Here is a 20,693-nt window from a genome sequence, read left to right on the forward strand (position 1 = left end):
GATCTCATGGAAAAGGGAATGGCAACCCACTCCAGTGTTCTTGTCTGGAGAATTCCACAGACAGAGGAGCCTGGTGGGCTACAGTCCATGCAGTCACAAAGAGGTGGACATGCCTGAGTGACTAAGTATGCACGCATGAGAGCTCTGCTAAAGAAACCTGTTTTACACAGTCTATCAGAGTGTTTCTCAAGCAAACTGGATGACAGAACTTAATTCTTATTAACCAAGTATTAAGGTGGCGCTAATACATGAACCATGAACTTCCAGATGTTCAAGCTGGTTTTAGAAAAGGCAGAGGAACAAGAGATCAAATTGCCAACATCCGCTGGATCATCGAAAAAGCAAGAGAGTTCCAGAAAAACATCTATTTCTGCTTTATTGACTATGCCAAAGCCTTTGACTGTGTGGATCACAATAAACTGTGGAAAATTCTGAAAGAGATGGGAATACCAGACCACCTGATCTGCCTCTTGAGAAACCTGTATGCAGGTCAGGAAGCAGCAGTTAGAACTGGACATGAACAACAGACTGGTTCCAAATTGGGAAAGGAATACGTCAAGGCTGTATATTGTCACCCTGCTTATTTACTTCTATGCAGAGTACATCATGAGAAACGCTGGGCTGGAAGAAGCACAAGCTGGAATCAAGATTGCCGGGAGAAATATCAATAACCTCAGATATGCAGATGACACCACCCTTCTGGCAGAAAGTGAAGAGGAACTCAAAAGCCTCTTGATGAAAGTGAAAGTGGAGAGTGAAAAAGTTGGCTTAAAGCTCAACATTCAGAAAATGAAGATCATGGCATCTGGTCCCATCACTTCATGGGAAATAGATGGGGAAACAGTGGAAACAGTGTCAGACTTTATATTTTTGGGCTCCAAAATCACTGCAGATGGTGACTGCAGCCATGAAATTAAAAGATGCTTACTCCTTGGAAGAAAAGTTATGACCAACCTAGACAGCATATTGAAAAGCAGAGACATTGCCAACAAAGGTCCATCTAGTCAAGGCTATGGTTTTTCCAGTGGTCATGTATGGATGTGAGAGTTGGACTGTGAAGAAAGCTGAGCTATGGTTTTTCCAGTGGTCATGTATGGATGTGAGAGTTGGACTGTGAAGAAAGCTGAGCACCAAAGAATTGATGCTTTTGAACTGTGGTGTTGGAGAAGACTCTTGAGAGTCCCTTGAACTGCAAGGAGATCCAACCAGTCCATTCTGAAGGAGATCAGCCCTGGGATTTCTTTGGAGGGCATGATGCTTAAGCTGAAACTCCAGTACTTTGGCCACCTCATGTGAAGAGTTTGACTCATTGGAAAAGACTCTGATGCTGGGAGGGATTGGGGGCAGGAGGAGAAGGCTGGATGGTTATCACTGACTCGATGGATGTGAGTCTGAGTGAACTCCGGGAATTGGTGTTGGACAGGGAGGCCTGGCGTGCTGTGATTCATGAGGTCGCAAAGAGTCGGACAGGACTGAATGACTGAACTAAGTGGTAAAGAAGCTGTTTGCCAGTGCAGGACACACAGGAAACAGAGGTTCGATCCATGGGTTGAGAAGATCCCCTGGAGGAGGAAATGGCAACCCCTCCAATATTCTTGCCTGGAGAATCCCCACGGACAGAGGAGCCTGGCAGGCTGTGGTCCATAGGGTCACAAAGAGTTGGACACAACGGAAGCTACTTCGCACTCGCAAGCATGCAACATCTCTAAAGACTTTAGAAACATATTTTAAAGAAATGCAGCTTTAGAAGATGCAGTGAGTAATTCCTCTGAAATAGTCCACCCTTGTTTGCTGGCAGAATTTTTTAGACACGAATCGCTTTGACTTTCCAGATTGCTTTTCTGGGGGCAGCACCTCTCCTGGTCAGTGGTGGCCATGCTATTCCTGCAAGGCAAGACCAGTATGGCTCTATTGATGACTCCCAAAATGCATCTTGAGAATAAATTTCTCCTGGCAAAGCCCAACTCTTTTCATGTTGTGGGTGGGCAATCTAGAGGAGGGTTCTCTGTATTCCTTAATAAGACAGAGGTTACTATTTATATTTATGGCTAAAAGTGTCAATCAAGTCACTTCAGAAATGTCACTCCACCTCCATAGAACTATCGCTGTGTGGGAGGCCCACACTGCTCTGCTGAGACTCCAAGATGGTTAAGAAGTCTCCTTCCACCTTTTCTGATCAGCAGACAGATGGCAACCCAAACATATTGTTTTTATGGAGCTGTACTTCCCTTTCACATTTTCTGTCCACTAGTTAACAACAATGTAGCAAAAGGCTTTCAAGTACCAATTATCTGCTATGTGCCAGACACATCCCCTGCCCCACTTCTTATCTTCCCAATGCCCTGCACATCTGTCCCCATTTATAAAAGAGAAAACTGAGGCTCAGAAAAGGTAATTAGCTTGCTCACCTCTTAAGTGAGAGAATGAGCTGATTGCCTTTAAAACTGAGGCTTTTTTCTTTCAAAGAAGCTTCAAAAAACTATTTTTCTTTCCCTTTACACAGAAAAGATTTTCCCCTCCTATTTTCTTCCCCAAATCCTTGTTTGCATTGATTTTCTTTGAACACAGAGAGAATGTGGTACCAAGCCATATTTTTTCTCTGGGTTTTATTTCAGCTATAGTCAGGTGTTTTTCCTTCCTAAATAAGTTCTGTATATTAAAGAGGACCAAAACAACTTGGGCCAAAAAGCCCAAAGCCCATACTCTTTGAATTTCATAAGGCCTTATGTCCACAACAGTAAAATAATAGCCAGCAAGAGAATAAAAAATATACCTTCATGTTGCTTGGAGTGGAGGTGGGGTCTCCTTATAAAAACTTGCTCTTTTTTTCTTTGTACCCAAGCCCAAAGCTGGCCCATCTTCCCAACCAGAAAACGCAATATTCTGTATATTCCTCCTACATGATGTCTACTCCTAGATCCAGGTGCTTGACTTGCACTTGGCCCTTTGTGGAGATAGAGTGGAGTCAACAATAGCCACAAGGGCGTCTGGTCTTCTTCAGACCATGCTTTGGAACAGGGGAGCAGTGAGAAGGAGTGAGCCCCCAGGTAGTGATTAAAGAGACTTTGTTCTTTTTGCAAAATATAGTGGGTATCTCAGGTTCATTCTCAGGAGAACAGCTAATTTCAAGGTCAAGTGTTATTCACGGAATATTCATAAATTCAAGTGTTATTCACAGAATATCCATAACATGAAGCTTTATTCATCAGACTTCACAGAAAGTCCTTCTCAGGCTTCCAGGAACCCCCCTCTCCTCTGATCGGATCACAGTTCTGCTGTCAATGAGAAGTTTGAGCCTCTGTTGTCCTTTGTCCTTCTTTTTTCACCCCTGTCATTTTTGTCACCTGGAAGCTGGCAATGACAGCTGAATCCCTTCGGCTTGTAAGTCCTTCCAGCCCCTGGAATTCCAGCACATCTTCTCATTTCTCCTCTTGCTAATACAGCTTGTGCATGCGTGCATGCTAAGTCACTTCAGTCATGTCCGACTCTTTGTGACCCCATGGACTGTAGCCTGCCAGGCTCCTCTGTCCATGGGATTCTCTAGGCAAGAATACTGCAGTAAGTTGCTATACCCTCCTTGAAGGGATCTTCCCACCTCAGGGATCAAACCTGCGATTCCTGTGGCTCCTGCATTGCAGGTAGATTCTTTACCACTGAGCCACCAGGGAAGCCTAACACAACCTGTGAGGGACTTTAAAAAACAAAACCAAAAAAAACCCCCCAAAAAAGCCATGAAATACATTGCATGTTGTCGACAAACAACTTTGCAAACAACTGTACTATTTTATTCTTTAGTATTATATTCCCAATGCAGGGCCTTGTGTTACTTGAAGAAATAAGTGAAAGAGCAATATTGCTTTGAGTCTCCAATTTACAGCTCTCCGGGAACCAGGCTAAGACTTGGTCCTGTGCTGGCCCAACCTGTATGCCTCCAGTGTTAATCTGTCTCCTTATCCCTCTCTGTCTAGGATGGACCAAGCTAGTCATTTTGAGGGCTCGACAACTATCTTGATCCATCTTGTGAATGTTTTCAGTTTGGCTAAAACTTAAAACACATTTTCCCCAAGCACTTTTTCCTCTTAATTTTTAAACTCGTATATTTTAAGGAAAATTTAGCCCATGTGTTTCTCATTATTCTTGATTCATTTGCACTTAACTCATCAAAATGTTGCTTTGCAAAAGCTGTTTGCTTTCCAAGAAGACTCCTGAGGTCCTTTTTTGTACATTCGGTGCCCCCACCCTACCTCTTTTCTCTCCCTTCCTCTTTTTCCTTTTCTTCAAAGTGACACAGTTTTCTTAGAGAGAAATTTTTGCCCCCAGCAGCAGATAAGTGGGCCTATTACAGGAAACGTTGACCTAAGTGTGGAGTCAAGCTTCTAGTCTAAGTTTTATACTTGCATCCAGAAGAAATGTGTCATTTTGTGTGGAAGGGTGATTTTCTATTTTCTTGACTAGATAAATAAGTGTTAGACATGAATGAAGAGCAGTTGAAGATGTGAGCTCTGGAGTAAGTGATTTAGAGTTTAATCCCGTATTAACCTCTTTGCATTTCATTTTTCTCATCTGTAACATGGGGGTGGCAATGGTACCTAGTGCATAGAGAGAGTTATAGTGAAAATTAATTGATATACTGTACACAAGGCAGTGACAAGCACACCCAGAGTGTCACATCTTTTCTCAGTGAGATGCTCAGGATCTCTTAGATTACCCCAGAGATAAGTTCTAAGCTGCTGCTGCTGCTGCTTCTAAGTCGCTTCAGTCATGTCCGACTCTGTGCGACCCCATAGAGGGCAGCCCACCAGGCGCCCCCATCCCTGGGATTCTCCAGGCAAAAACAGTGGAGTGGGTTGCCATTTCCTTCTCCAATTCATGAAAGTGAAAAGTGAAAGGGAAGTCGCCCAGTCGTGTCCGACTCCAGTGACCCCATGGACTGCAGCCTACCAGGCTCCTCTGTCTATGGGATTTTCCAGGCAAGAGTACTGGAGTGGGGTGCCATTGCCTTCTCTGTAAGTCCTAAGACCAGGATTCAAATATAAGTAATTCATTTGAGAGGTTCAACTCCAGATTAAGAGTGGGGAGGTTTATCAGTCAGCGTTCACTAGAGAAACAGAACCAAGAGTATATGTATACAAAGAAATAGATTTAATTTAAGGAATTGACTCACATGATCCTGAAGTCTTGGCAAATCAAAAATCTGAGGCTGGAGGATGGCAGGATGGAGACTCAGGGAAGATTTGCAGTTTAAGTTGAAAGGCCATCTGCTAGAGAACTAGCAAGAGCTGATATTGCAGATGAATTTCCGAAAAGTCGGTGCTGCAGTTGAAGTCCAAAAGCACTCTGCTGGAGAATTCCTTCTTGCTCAGGAAAAGTTAGCCTTCTGTCCCATTCAGGCCTTCAGCTGATTGAACAAGGCCCACCCACACCATGGAGGGCAATCTGCTTTACTCAAAGTCCACAGATGCATCCCTCTTCCCTAACTTATGTCTCACCAAAATCTCCAGAATAATGTTTGGCCCAATATTCATGGCTTTGACAAGTTGACACACAAAATTAATCATCACACAAAGTAAGAAAAAGAAGAGAAACCATAAAGGTTTAATATTGTAACTGGAATTCCACCCCATTGGGGAGCTAAGAACTGTTGATCACACCCCAGAATTTATCCCACATGGAGGCACTGGCTGAGGGCTGATCTCGTGTTGACATGACCTGCTACACATAAAGGCAGAATGGTTGTGGCAGCTAGAGAAAGCCCTTAGGGAAAGAAGACAGGTGCTGGTGGTTGGCAGTTGGTCAGGTATGCAAGGAAATGATATGGGGCCAGAAAAGGGAGCAAGATGCAGATAGCTTCCCCCACAGGGTCCCTTCATCTCGAAGTATGGCTTTAATTGGCACAGCCAAGACTTCTTTCTTGTCTCCCGCTTGTGCTTCTCATAATCTCAAAGTAAGATTGAAAATAAGGCTCAATTTTAATAGAGAAAGGCCCTTAGGGAGACTCTCTGGATCTGCTGTAGATATTGAGTTTATGCAGAGAAGGAACAGGCACAACTCTTCAGGCAATTGGTGTTGGCAAGAAGCATGCTTTATTAAAGATGAGTCCAATGACTCAAGTACAAATCCTGACTCTTCCAAGTACTCGTGTGACCCTGGGGAGGCCACTTCATTTCCTGGGGCTTTCATTTACTTTACTATAAGGAGATCACATGGCTGCCCACCCTGCTTCTCTTATGGTATTAAATGAGGCCACAAATGGGCAAGCATGTGGTCACTGGCACTTCCTTTCCTCTTTGCACTTTGCATTTTGACCCAGCTCTGGAATATTGCCTACCTACTTGGAGACTTTGGAAGTTTCCAGATAGCCTCTGAAAATTGCTTTTTGGATGAACCACCATTCAAAGTGACAGTCTAGAAACTGAGATGACATGGTGATTCTGAAAAAGAAGACCTCTACAGCCCAGAATACTAGAATGCATTCACCAGAGATTTGAGCTCTTAAACTGTTGATGTCGAGATTTAATTTTTCCAATATTTTATGTGAATATTTCTAAGTGTGTAGCAAAATTAACGGAGAAGGCGATGGCACCCCACTCCAGTACTTTTGCCTGGAGAATCCCATGGACCGGAGGAGCCTGGTGGGCTGTGGTCCATGTGGTCGTGAAGAGTCAGACACAGCTGAGCGACTTCCCTTTCACTTTTCACTTTCATAAATTGGAGAAGGAAATGGCAACCCACTCCAGTGTTCTTGCCTGGAGAATCCCAGGGATGGGGGAGCCTGGTGGGCTGCCGTCTATGGGGTCGCACAGAATTGGACACGACTGAAGAGACTTAGCAGCAGCAGCAAAATCAGAAGAATTTTATAATAAACACCTGCATGTGCACCACTTAGATTCTATATTAATGTTTTATAACACTTGTTGTGTTACATATTTATCCTTCTACTTATGCTATCTTTCAGATATTTTGATTTTCCATCTTGGGTTTTCTGAGTAATCCTGGTTGTATGTAGTCTATACTTCAGACTCCATAAACCACTGGAATGTATTAGAAATTCTATCAGATTTTATTCAAAAGAATTTCCTGGTTTTCTTTAAGATTCAGCAGTTACCTGAAAAGTTCTCATTTAGATCCAATGGCTTGATTGAAACATGTAGTTGACCTAGTTACATTATCTGGTCTTAGTTTAGCCTGAGGACAATTAAGCTTAGGAAAAGTAAGTGGTCCTTGGTTTTGTAATCTATGACACATTGAAAACTAAAATTGAGATATTCTGACCCCAACACAATTCTATGATCCAATGGCCTTTCAGTTCACTCTCTAGTTTCTTTAACATTTTGGTGCATTTAATTTGGTTTGAAGAGAAAATTTTTGACTCAAGTAGATTTTCATGAAAAACAGTCGTTAAATACTAGTTTTATACTCCAAAGTTAAAATATTCTTCAGCTATCCTGAACTTTCCTTTGCAACAGGAGTTGTGGGGAGGAAGCATTCTCATTTTACCAAGAGGGAAACTGGGGCATTAGGATGTAAGCAATGAGTCTAAACTTGGGAGCTGGGCTTTCTTGAACCACCTTGCATGGGATTCATTTATTTATTAATTCATCAAATACTTATAATACACCTACTATGTGCACTGTTCTAGGCACTGAATGTAATGCCAAACAAGACAGGCCAGGTCTTTTCCTTAGAGTCTAGAGAAGGAAGCAAAGTAGGTTAATTAGACAGCAAGTGAATGATTTGAAATAAATGACTAGTTTAGGTAGGGGTTGAAACTTTTTTAGAGGCTAACATTTTAATTAATATTCAAATGATGAGAAAAATAACCATTTATAAAGTATGTAGAGGGAACCAACTGCAAAGGTTGACAATCTGAGCCAGCATCGAGAGGTTGATCCTATGAGAAGAAATGTCAGGACTTTGATAAATGATGCCGGGGCAGCCTCCAACACATCTCCTGGTGACCCCTGTTTTCTAATATTCATACCCTCCCCTTTATGTGGGCTGGATTTAGTGACTCTATTCTAATGAATAGAACATAGCAAACATGGTGTGATGCCACTTCTGAGATAAGGTTATAAAAGATTATCACTTCCATCTTGCTGGCATTCTTCCTCTGGCTATTTTTGTCAGCTTGTTCACACAGAGAAAGTTATCTGGGCAAGGAAAAGGGGGCAGCCTTTGGTCAATAGCCCACAGGAACTGGGTCCTGCTGATGACTGTGTAAATGAGCTTGAAATCAATCCTTCTCCTGTCAAGCCTTCAGCTGAAACCTCACTCCTGACTTAACACCTTAATTGCAGCCTTGGGAGAGACCCTGAGACAGGAGACTTGGCTAAACTGGGCTCCTGATTCCTGAAAACTGTGAGATGAGAAATGTTACTGTTTTATGTCACTAAGTTTTGGAGTAATTTGTTATACAGCAATAGAAAACTCACCCAGCTTGAATGAAGCATGGATAAGATGCACATGAGGTCTATGGTTCTCTGAAATAGGAAGTTCCACACAGGCAAGATGCAAGATCACTGGTATGTGGAAGTGCCTGAAACCTTGAGTTCAAGTCATTTATTTCCAAACATCTACAGTCCATACTTTGGAGCCACCCTCAGCATCTCCATGTACCACTGAATGTTAGTTCTTATAAACCGGTTGAGAAGTGAGACCTATGAGATTCCTGGCTCGTCCCCTTCCCTGCCCCCCAGTAAAATAACAACGAAGCATTTTGTTGAACACGAAGGAACATATTAAGAGGAAAAAAAAAAAATATTTGTAGGAACAGAAAATCTTGATTGCGTGTGTGTGTGTGTGTCTATGTCCATGAAGTATGCGTATATGTGTACATGTATGTGTGGTATCCATGTGTGCCCAAGAGGAAGGAATAGGTTTGTATACTTCCATGTGTTTCACTGTTTTTCAAACACATTTTGCCTGCCTTTCCAACTGTCATCCCTACCAGATGCTGATATGTAAATTCTGGCTACAGAGATGAGAAAACCAATGTGATACAAACAAATTTAGCTCAACAAGGCAGAGTCAAATTATCCCAAAGTCAGAAGTGACCCCTCACCCAAAGATCCAAGCAGCACATACCATTTGCCACAGGGCTGCCCAGGGAGCTAGTTTAGCTCGACATTTAACAAGCATTTCTGGCATTGGTATTGTTTCAATTACTAGATCATTCACATCTCAGCTGACACATGCAATGAAGCTTGCTCCTTGCCTGGTACATAATTTAAGGTAAAAAGAAAAGAGGGTGTGTTTCATCATGGTCTATCATATCTTTGTCTTTTGTTCTGGGAGGTATTTGCATACCTAAAGGGAAATGGCCTCTTTAATTTCTTTCCCTTCTCTTAATCAGCTGAGGCCTATTAAGAGGCGCTCTGTATCCTGTAATCAGACAATTTATACAGCTTGCACCCTTAGGCAACAGCTATTATAAACAAGCTGGAGAAATCCTTTACAATAAATGATTAGCATGGGAAGACACCATTCATAATTAATTTTTTTTTCCGTTTTTGTTGGCAGATGGTCTGAGGCATCCAAGCATGGCCTATTGCCCGCATCCTTATTCTGAATAGAGCAGGGCAGCCTTGGGAAAATGCTGGCTTCTCAGCTAGCTCACTATAAAAAATAGTCCCCTCCCCCTCTTCCTATCGATGTTCAAGATTTGCTTGTAGAAGGCTTTAGGGAAGGTGTCTAATGGATCACATGACTGTAACCACTGGTTATTGATTTCGTGGTAAATTGGTTGCATTAGGGCCTCCGTTCACCATCCCCACCATTTTCCATGTGACTTTGTCCTGTTCTCTCACCTGAGTGAGTCTGGGCCCTGCCATGTGACGTGCTTTGATCAAGATCATGTTACCAAAGGTGATGCCCAGAGGCTTGAATACAACTTGTGGCAGTTGGAAATGGTACCTCTTACTCTCTAATGTGGCCAAATGAACATGCCCAGGCTGGCTTGGTGGATGATGAGAAACACATGAAATGGAGCCGAGTGATACTGCTATTCACACAGACTACTCATCTCAGCTGAGACCTTTCTAGGTGGGTCAACAGTCACTCACCCGTCCACCCCCACACATGTGAGTGAGCCCAGCCACGGTCAGATGAGCCCACTCCAGGTTAATTGAACCTTGCAACCTTGTTAAAAGTTTATCATTGTTTATCACAGAGGTCTTATGGGTTTTAATTATATAGCATACTTGGCCAGTATATAATTGATAGAATACCCAGATTGGTAAATTATCTTTTTGGAAAAATAGGACTTGGAAACCCTTAAGTCTAAGTCTTCCTGTGTTGGTGAAGATTCTGTTCCTCATGAGAGAAACCATCTCCAACTGATAGGAGAGTTAAAGTGGTTTTGGACCAGCTGTACGTATCTGTAGATACACACATGTGTATACACACAGACACCTCAAGGAGTCAGGGAGAGAGTCTGTTAAAATGTCACCCTTGGATAGACTTAAAAAGGGAATAGGATTTCCCCATAAATCTAATTTCTAATTAGAAAAATCTAATTAATTTTCATCTAATTCCCTATTATTCTTCAACAGAATTCACCTAACTCCCTAATCGGAGAAGGCAATGGCACCCCACTCCAGTACTCTCGCCTGGAAAATCCCATGGACGGAGGAGCCTGGTAGGCTGCAGTCCATGGGGTCGCTAAGGGTCAGACACGGCTGAGCGACTTCACTTTCACTTTTCACTTTCATGCATTGGAGAAGGAAATGGCAACCCACTCCAGTGTTCTTGCCTGGAGAATCCCAGGGACGGGGGAGCCTGGTGGGCTGCCGTCTATGGCGTCACACAGGATTGGACACGACTGAAGTGGCTTAGCAGCAGCAGCAACTCCCTAATACCCAGGTGTTCACTTTATCTTCTGTTTTTAAGGTAGTTTTCAAGCTTTATTGTAGTATGAATGACAAATAATACTGTAAGATATTTAAAGTATAGAGTGTAATGATTTGCCATACCTAGACATTATGAAAAGAGTCCCCTCACTGAGTAAATGAGCATGTCCATCACCTCACATATTTACTTTTTTTCTGGTGAGAATATTTAAGTGCTACTGTTAGTAGATTTTAATTGTACACTATAGTTTTATAACAATAGTGACCATCTTTACATTAGATCTTCAGACCTTATTGGTCTTATAACTGAAAGTTTGTACCCTTTTACAAACCTCTATTTCCCTCACACTTCTCACCTCAGCTTGCAATCACTTTTCTATTCTCTGTTTATATGAGTGTATTTTTTAAAAAAGATTCCACATGTAAGTGACACCAAGCAGGATTTGTCTGTCTCTGTCTGGCTTATTTCACTCAGCACAACCGCTCAAGTTCAATCCGTGTTGTCACAAATGACAGGATTTCCTTTTTTAATGCTGAATAGTATTGATATTTCATTATCAATTCTTGATCCGTTCATCCATTTATGGACACAAGTTGTTTCTGTACCGTCGTTACTATGAATAATGTTGCAGTGAACATGAGAACACAGCCATCATCAAGGTTATGATTTTGTTTCCTCTGGATATATACCCAGAGTAGAATTGCTGAATCATACGTAGTATATTTAAATTTTTTGAGGAGCTCTGGATTCTTTTTCCACAGTGGCTGTATCAGTTTACTATCCCATCAACAGTACACAGTATTTCCTTGCCAGCATTTGTTATCTCTTTTATTTTTGATAATAGACATCCTAACAGATGTAAGGTGATACCTCATTGTGTGTTTTCATTTGTATTTTCCTGATGATTAGTGATGGTGAGCTCCTTTTCATGTAATTTATCATTTGTGTGTCTTCTTTGGAGAAATAGCTAAGCAAGTCCTTTACCCATTTTTAAGTTGGGGTATTTGGGGGTTCTGCTATTGAGTTGTACCAGTTCCTTGGGTATATAGATACTAACCTCTTATCAGATATGTGGTCTGAAAAATATTTTCTTCCATTCCATAAGCTGCCTTCTTATTCTGGTTGATGGTTTCCTTTGCAGTACAGAATCTTTTTTGTTTGATGTAGTCCTACTTGCTTATTTTTACTTTTGCTGCTTTTGTTTCTGGTGTCAAATCCAAAAAATTATTGCCAAGACCCGTGCCAAGGAGCTTATCCTTTATGTTTTCTTCTGGAAGTTTCATGATTTCATGATTTCTTTCATCTAAGTCTTTAATCAATTTTGAATTGATTTTTATGTATTGTGTGAGAGAGGGGACCAGTTTCATTCTTCTGTATGATTGAAGAGACTATCCTTTCCCCTGTTATATATTCTTGGCTTCTTTGTTGTAAATTAATGGACCATATATGTGTAGGTTTATTTCTGGGCTCTATTTTGTTGCATTGATCTATGTCTGTTTTTATGCCAATACCATACTGTCTTAATTATGGCTGTTAATATAGCTTGAAATCAGGAGATGTGTTCCTGCTAGGTTTTTCTCAAGATTACTTTGGCTTTTCAGGGTCTTCTGTGGTTCAATTTTAGGGTTTTTTTTTTTTTTTTTCCTATTGATGTGAAAAACACCATTTAAACTTTGATAAGTATTAATTACATTGAATCTGTAGATTGATGTAAGTAGTATTGACATTTTAACAATATTAATTCTTCCAATGCATGAATGTGTAATATTTTTCCATTTATTTATGTCTTTTCAATTTTTTTCATCAGTGTCTTATAGTTTTTACTGTACAGTTCTTTTGCCATCATAATAAAATTTATTCCCGGGTATTTTTATCTCTTTTGATGCATTTGTGAGTGGGATTGCTTTCTTACTTTCTTTTTCTGATAGGTCATCTTCAGTATATAGGAGTGCTACATATTTTTGCGTATTGATTTTATATCCTGTGATTTTACTGAATTCATTGATTACTTTTAACATGTTTTTTTTTTTTTATGTCTTTACAGTTTTCTGTATATAATATGAGCCTGGTGGCTGCTGTTTATGGGGTCACACAGATTTGGACACGACTGAAGTGACTTAGCAGCAGCAGCAGCATCTGCAAATAGAGACTATTTTACTTCTTTCTTACTCAAATGGCATTTTTGCTTTTTCTTGCCTAATTGCTCTGGCTAGGACTTCCAATATCATATAGAATAAAAGCGGCAAGAGTGACCATTCTTGTCTTGTTCCCGATCTTAGAGGAAAAGCTGTCAGCTCTTCCCCATTGACTATGATGTTAATTAGGAGCTTGTCTTACGTAGCTTTTGTTATGTTGAGGTACAGTCCCTTGATTCTCAGTTATTGAGCATTTTTATCACAAAAGGATTTAAATTTAGCAAAATGCTTTTTTTGCATCTATTGAGATGATTGTATAATTTTTATCCTTTGTTTTGTTAATGTGGTGTATAACCTTGATTGCTTTGAACCGTCCTTGCCTCCCTGGAATAAGTCTCCCCTGATTATCATATATCGGAGAAGGCAATGGCACCCCACTCCAGTACTCTTGCCTGGAAAATCCCATGGATGGAGGAACCTGGTAGGCTGCAGTTCATGGGGTCGCTGAGGGTCGGACACGACTGAGCAACTTCACTTTCACTTTCACTTTTCACTTTCATGCATTGGAGAAGGAAATGGCAACCCACTCCAGTGTTCTTGCCTGGAGAATCCCAGGGACAGAGGAGCCTGGTGGGCTGCCGTCTATGGGGTCGCACAGAGTCGGATTCAGTGTAGTGTTGATTTTGGTTTGCTAGTATTTTGTTGAGGATGTTTTCTTCTGTGCTTATCAGGTTTACCGTCCTGTGATTTTCTTTTATTGTAGTGTCCTTGTCTGGTTTTGATATCTGGGTAATACTGGCCTCATAAAATGAGTTTGTAAGTTTTCCCTCCTCTTCTGTTTTTTGGAAAAGTTCAAGAAGGATTGGTGTTAATTCTTCTGTAAATGTTTGATGGAGATCACTAGTGAAGCCATTTGGTCCTAGATTTTTGATTTTGGGGAGATTTTTTATTACGGACTCAATCTCTTTACTAGTAATTGATCCGTTCATATTTTTGATTACTTCATGTTTCATCTTGGCAGGTTATATGCTTCTTGGAGTTTATCCATTTCTTCTAGATTGTCTAATTTATCAGCATATAATTGTTCATAGTAGTCTCTTGTGATTCTATTTCTATGGCATCAATTGTAATGTCTCTTTTTTTATACTTTTATTTATTTGAGTTCTCCTTTTCTTCTTAGTCTAGCTAGAGTTTTGTATATTTTATTTGTACTTTTAAAAAAGCCTTGCTCTTAGATTCATTGATATTTTCCTCTGTATTTTTAGTCTCTAGATCATTTACTTCTGCTCTAATCTTCTTTCTTTCTGCTACCTTTGGGCTTCGTTTGCTCTTCTTTTCTAGTTCCTTGAGGTGTAAATTTAGGCTATTTGGGATCTCTGGTTTTTCTTACTGTGGGCATTTATCACTATAAGCTTCCCTGTTAGAGCTGTTTTTGCTGCATCCCTTCAGTTTTGGTATATTGCATTTCATTTGTCTCGAGGTATCTTTTGATTTCTTCTCTGGCCCATTGGTTGTTCAGGAGCATGTTTTTTAATCTCCACATATCTGTGACTTTTCTAGTTTTCTTCTTATAATTAACTTCTCATTTTATACAATTGTGGTAAAAAATATGCTTGATATGATTCTGATTCTTAAATTTAATTTAATAAGACATTTTTTGTGTGTGGCCTAACATATTATCTGTCCTAGAGAAGTATAGTTTAAGTCTACAGTTTCCTTATTGATTTTCTATTTGAATGGATATTGTTGAAAGTGGAGTGCTGAACCTCTGTTATTATTTGTACTGTTTTCCGTTTCAGGTCTTTCAAGATTTTCTTTATATATTTAGGTGCTTCTCTGTTGGATACATAAATATTTACAAATGTTATATCCTCTGATGGGTTGACCCCTCTATCATTAGATAATGACCTCCTTTGTCTATTGTCACAGTCTTTTGGTTAACGTCTATTATGTCTGATATAAATAAGTTTTCACTGTTTTCTTTTGATTTCCATTTTGATATAATTTATTTTTACTTCCCTTCACTTTTAGTCTTGGTTTCCTTAAAGCTGAAGTGAGTCTCTTGTAGGCAGCATGTAGTTTTTAAATCCATTTAGTCACTGTCTATCTTTTGATTGGAGAATTTAGTCTATTCATATTTACAATATTGATAGGTTTAGAGTTGGGCTTCCCAGGTGGCACAGTGATAAAGAATCCACCTGCAGGAGACTCAGGAGATGGGGGTTCGTTCCCTGGGCTGGGAAGGTCTGCTGAAGGAGGGAATGGCAGGATGGAGAACACATGCACATCCATGTCTGATCCATGTCAATGTATGGCAAAACCACTACAATATTGTAAAGTAATTAGCCTCCAATTAAAATAAATTTTTTTAAAAAAAGGAGGGAATGGCAATGGCTCCAGTGTTCTTGCCTGGACAATCTCATGGACAGAGAAACCTCGTGGGCTACAGTCCATAGGGTCACAAAGAGTCAGACACTGGAGCAACTTAACACTCATGCACGCATATGTATGAGCATGTGTGCTCAGTCATGTCTGATGCTCTGTGACCCCATGGACTGTAGCCCTCCAGACTCCTCTGTCCGTGGGATCCTCCAGGCAAGAATGCTGGAGCAGGTTGCCGTTTCCTACTCTAGGGGAAGTTTAAAGCACAGGGATTGAACATCTGTCTCCTGCATGTCTCCAGCATTGCAGGCAGATTCTTTACCACTGAGCCACCAAGGAAGCTCTTTTATATGCATTAGCCTTTGGTTTTATACAATTATATGTCAAACTGCAATGATTCTACAATGATCTGCAATGATCTTAATCATTTATCTACAAATTCATCAGGGGAAGTTCATGGTACTGAATGCTTGCACAGTGCCTGGCACATAGTCAATGCTTCACATCTATTTGTGCCTCAGTTGAAGCAGGGTTGGAGATGTACTGGTGAGATTTTAAAAAGTGTTACCAATTTCTACTCAGAGTGAAAGACTCAAGGTTGCTATGTCATCCTTTTCCAGAAATGTCTTTAAGAAACTTTAAGTTCCTTCTTGATCAAAGTTGATTTAACTGTGGTCACACCTGATGGCAGACAAATCATATCTATTCATTCAAACATTTAATAAATACTTAATAAGCCCCTTCTATGTAAAGAAGATCCTATTATCTAAGTATAAATAGCAGAATGTAAAGACTTCAGAGAGAATAATTTCACTTAAAATCAAAGACTACAATTTCATAAAAGTGAAGGAAATAAATGGTATCATTGGGTCTATATCTAGGAAAGGAAAAAAATGATTTATTTTACATTTAGTTAAGTGTCAGTAATAAAAAAATTTTCTAACTTTTAACAACGGAGAAGGCAATGGCACCCCACTCCAGTACTCTTGCCTGGAAAATCCCATGGACCGAAGAGCCTGGTAGGCTGCAGCCCATGGGGTCGTGAAGAGTCGGACATGACTGAGTGACTTCACTTTCACTTTCATGCACTGCAGAAGGAAATGGCAACCCACTCCAGTGTTCTTGCCTGGAGAATCCCAGAGACAGGGGAGCCTGGTAGGCTGCCGTCTATAGGGTCACACAGAGTCGGACACGACTGAAGTGACTTAGCATAGCATAGCATAGAATGAACAAAGAATGAATCAAGGTGCAGGATTTTTGATATATATGTATTTAAATAACACTTCTTTTCAAACCACGGACTTTTCTTAAAATGCTATTAAAAAGTCACTTTTGGAGTGAAAATATTTGAGAGCTTCATCGGATTCTCCAAAGATGTCTATTAACTCTTTGATATGTAAATCATTATTTTGAAACAATTTTCTTGATATCATTTATTGTTGGTATTCTCTTTGTTCATTGTTAAATGGCCAAACTCTGAAAATCCTTACAGTCTTTATATTTTGTCTGATATAAATATAGCATTTACCTTTGGTATCTGAATTCTAAAATCTGTCACCTGTTTGAGCTATTCTTTTCTTTTTTTTTAAATTGAAGCATAGTGGTTTTACAACATTAAATTAGTTCAGAAGTACAGCACAGTGTCAGTATTTTTATAAATTATGTTCCACTAAAAGTCATTATACTTATATGCAGAGTATATCATGGGAAATGCGATTGAATGAATCACAAGCTGGAATCAAGATTGCCCAGAGAAATATCAATGATTTCAGATATGTAGATGATACCACTCTAATGGCACAAAGTGAAGAGGAACTAAAGAGCCTCTTGATAAGAGTGAAGGAAGAGAGTGAAAAAGCTGGCTTAAAGCTCAACATTCTAAAGACTAAGATATGGCATCCAGTCCCATTAGTTCATGGCTAGTAGATGGGAGAAAAGTGGAAATAGTGGCAGATTTTATTATCTTGGGTTCCAAAATCACTGTGGATGGTGACTGCATCCATGAAATTAAAAGACTCTTGCTCCTTGGAAGAAAAGCAATGACAAACCTAGACAGTATATAAAAAGCAAAGACATTACTTTGCTCACAAAGTCCATATAGTCAAAGCCATGGTTTTTCCAGTCTACAGATGTGGAAGTTGGACCATGAAGGAGACTAAGCACCAAAGAATTGATACTTCCGAATTGCGGTGCTGGAGAAGACTCTTGAGAGTCCCTTGGACAGCAAGGGGATCAAACCAGTCAATTCTAGAGGAAATCAACCCTCAATATTCATTGGAAAGACTGATGCTGAGGCTGAAACTTCAAAACTTTAGCCACCTGATGCAAAGAGCCAACTCATTGGAAAAGACTCTAATGCTGGAAAAGGGAGAGGCAGAGGATGAGATGGTTAGATACCATCACCAACTCAATGGACATGAATTTGAACAAACTCTGGGAGACAGTGGACAGAGGAACCTGGCATGCTACAATCCATGAGGTCTCAAAGAAACAGACAGGGCTTAACCGCTGAACAATAACAATGGACTCTGTGGGAGAGGGAGAGGGTGGGAAGATTTGGGAGAATGGCATTGAAACATGTAAAATATCATGTATGAAATGAGTTGCCAGTCCAGGTTCGATGCACGATACTGGATGCTTGGGGCTGGTGCACTGGGATGACCCAGAGGGATGGAATGGGGAGGGAGGAGGGAGGAGGGTTCAGGATGGGGAACACATGTATACCTGTGGCGGATTCATTTTGATATTTGGCAAATCTAATACAGTTATGTAAAGTTTAAAAATAAAATAAAATTAAAAACAAAAAAAACAAAAGTTGTTACAAGATAATGTTTGTATTTTCCTGTGATATAAAACATATCCTTTTTACCTATCTATTCTATACACATTAGTTTGTAGCTCTTAATCCTATACCCCTGATTTGCACCTCCCCTCTTCCCTGTTCCCTCTGGTAAGCATTAGATTGTTTTCTGTACCCGAGTCTGTTCTATTTCACTATATACATTCATTTATATTATGTTTTAGATTCCACATATAAGTGGTATCACACAGGATTCATCTTTCTCTATCTAACTTATTTCATTAAGCATAATATTCTCTAGATCGATCCATATTGCTATGAATGTCAGAATTTCATTCCTTTTTATGGCTGAGTAATATTCCAGTCTTTTATATACCACATCTTAAGCTATTGCCCATGGACTAAATGTTGTTGCTGGGGATATAAAATTCACTTCTCTTATAGAACCACTCATCATTTCTTGTTCTGGCAGATACTGCTTATCAACTTGGACACTGTTTCAGCTCAGATTTGGGCTGAGATTTCTTAAAATGATTCTGTAGGCAACCCCTACCAACTGATCAGAGCTGCCATGATGATGAAACCTACTCTAATTCTATTTGCTTTTATGGTTTGTACTTCACAATGAACTTTTGATGTATTCTCTCTCCTTTAGTAGCATTTGATAATGTAGCACTTGATTATGTTGTTACATTCTTCTTTTTTTATTCATATGATTTAAACGTTGTTTCTCCCAAACAATATGCCCAGGATGCTTGGACTGTGTTTTACACCACTTTGTAACCTTCTCAATGTCAAGATGGTACAGACTAGGTGCTCAATAAAGGCTTGGTTGATTAATTGCCTAAAGAATTAGGATTAATCACCTGAAGGATTCCTTGTTTGATTAACCCGAGGAATCCAATACAGTGAAAGGCTGGGAACAGATTTGCTTACGTGGAACTAACCAAGGAAAGCTTGGGACTGTAGATAGTTTAAGTCAACCTGCAGCATTTATTACCTGCTCAAAGTTTGTGAAGACCTTTGCTGTAAGCACTGGAGAGTTTTGATAATTATCATGAAGTCATGATAATTACTCTCATGGAGTTTAAAGCTCAGGATTGGAGACAAGAAGAATATGCGTAGTCATTCAAAACTGTAGAAATGTACAAGTGTCTTGAAGGGAAACCACTGAGATGGATGGAGTGAGCTAACTTCACAGCAACCATACTTCACAGTGGAAGGTGGCAGTGAAATGAGAAGTTATTCCATAAGAAGAAATTTAATGCCAATGGATTAGAAAATCTTCTGTTGAATTCACAGTGTCATATTTGATGGACCTTTGACTTTACCTGAAATTACTGATGCATGAATATAGTGACATTTTTCACCTTGGATATTCCCTTTTTATTCACTTATCCAAGCTTGTCATAAATGCTTCCTCAGGCTTTTGTATGTTTTTCATGACTGCTGGCACTGATTTTCTAGTGATGGAGCATCTTGGACTGAATACGTCCTTCACCTCTGGACTCTTATGCCTGACCCACTTGATAGCCTGCAGTCTGTGAAGCAGTTCCCCTCCCCTCCTCCACCCAGATGCATTCTCTTGAGAATCACTCTCAATGCAGACAGCTGGTGGTACCTGGGAATTTTCATTCCCTGTGGGTCAGCTCTTAGCCTATGACTGACCTGTATGTGAAAGCCCAGATGTCCTCTTAACAGGAATTCCCTCCCTCTCAGGCATCTCCCTGCAGGATTAGTACAAACTTAAGACTTTATCTGAAGTTGCACCCTAATGTACATTCTTTTCCTTTCCTGTCCTGTTTCCCCTACTTTCTTGACAGTTTCTATTGGAAGCAATTCCTTAATCAATCACTTACATGTAAATGTCATGCTAGGGTCTGCCTCTGGGAGCTCCAGCCTAACACAATTGGTGCTTATCAAAGCATGATCTATAGGCTGGGAGCCTTCCTTATTAATTTTGTTTTTTTCTGCCTTTCTTTGGCCATGCCGTGTGGTATGTGGGATCTTAGTTCCCAGTGAGGCATCGGACCTGTGCCCTCTGCTCTGGAAGCTCAGAGTCTTAACCACTATACCGCCAGGGAAATCCTAGGAACCTTCTTAAAATAGCAGATTCCTAGACATTCTAGATGGAGAAGGCAATGGCACCCCACTCCAGTACTCTTGCCTGGAAAATCCCATGGACGGAGGAGGAGCCTGGTAGGCTGCAGTCCATGGGGTCGCTAAGAGTTGGACACGACTGAGCGGCTTCACTTTCACTTTCTTTTCTTTTCTTTTTTTTTTTTTTACGGGACAACAAAAGAGACACTGATGTATAGAACAGTCTTTTGGACTCTGTGGGAGAGGGTGGGATGATTTGGGAGAATGGCATTGAAATATGTATAATATCATATATGAAACGAGTCACCAGTCCAGGTTCGATGCACGATACTGGATGCTTGGGGCTGGTGCACTGGGACGACCCAGAGGGATGGTATGGGGAGGGAGGAGGGAGGAGGGTTCAGGATGGGGAACACATGTATACCTGT

Source organism: Bubalus kerabau, chromosome 17 (assembly GCF_029407905.1).
Source record: "Bubalus kerabau isolate K-KA32 ecotype Philippines breed swamp buffalo chromosome 17, PCC_UOA_SB_1v2, whole genome shotgun sequence".
Lineage (NCBI taxonomy): Eukaryota > Metazoa > Chordata > Mammalia > Artiodactyla > Bovidae > Bubalus > Bubalus kerabau.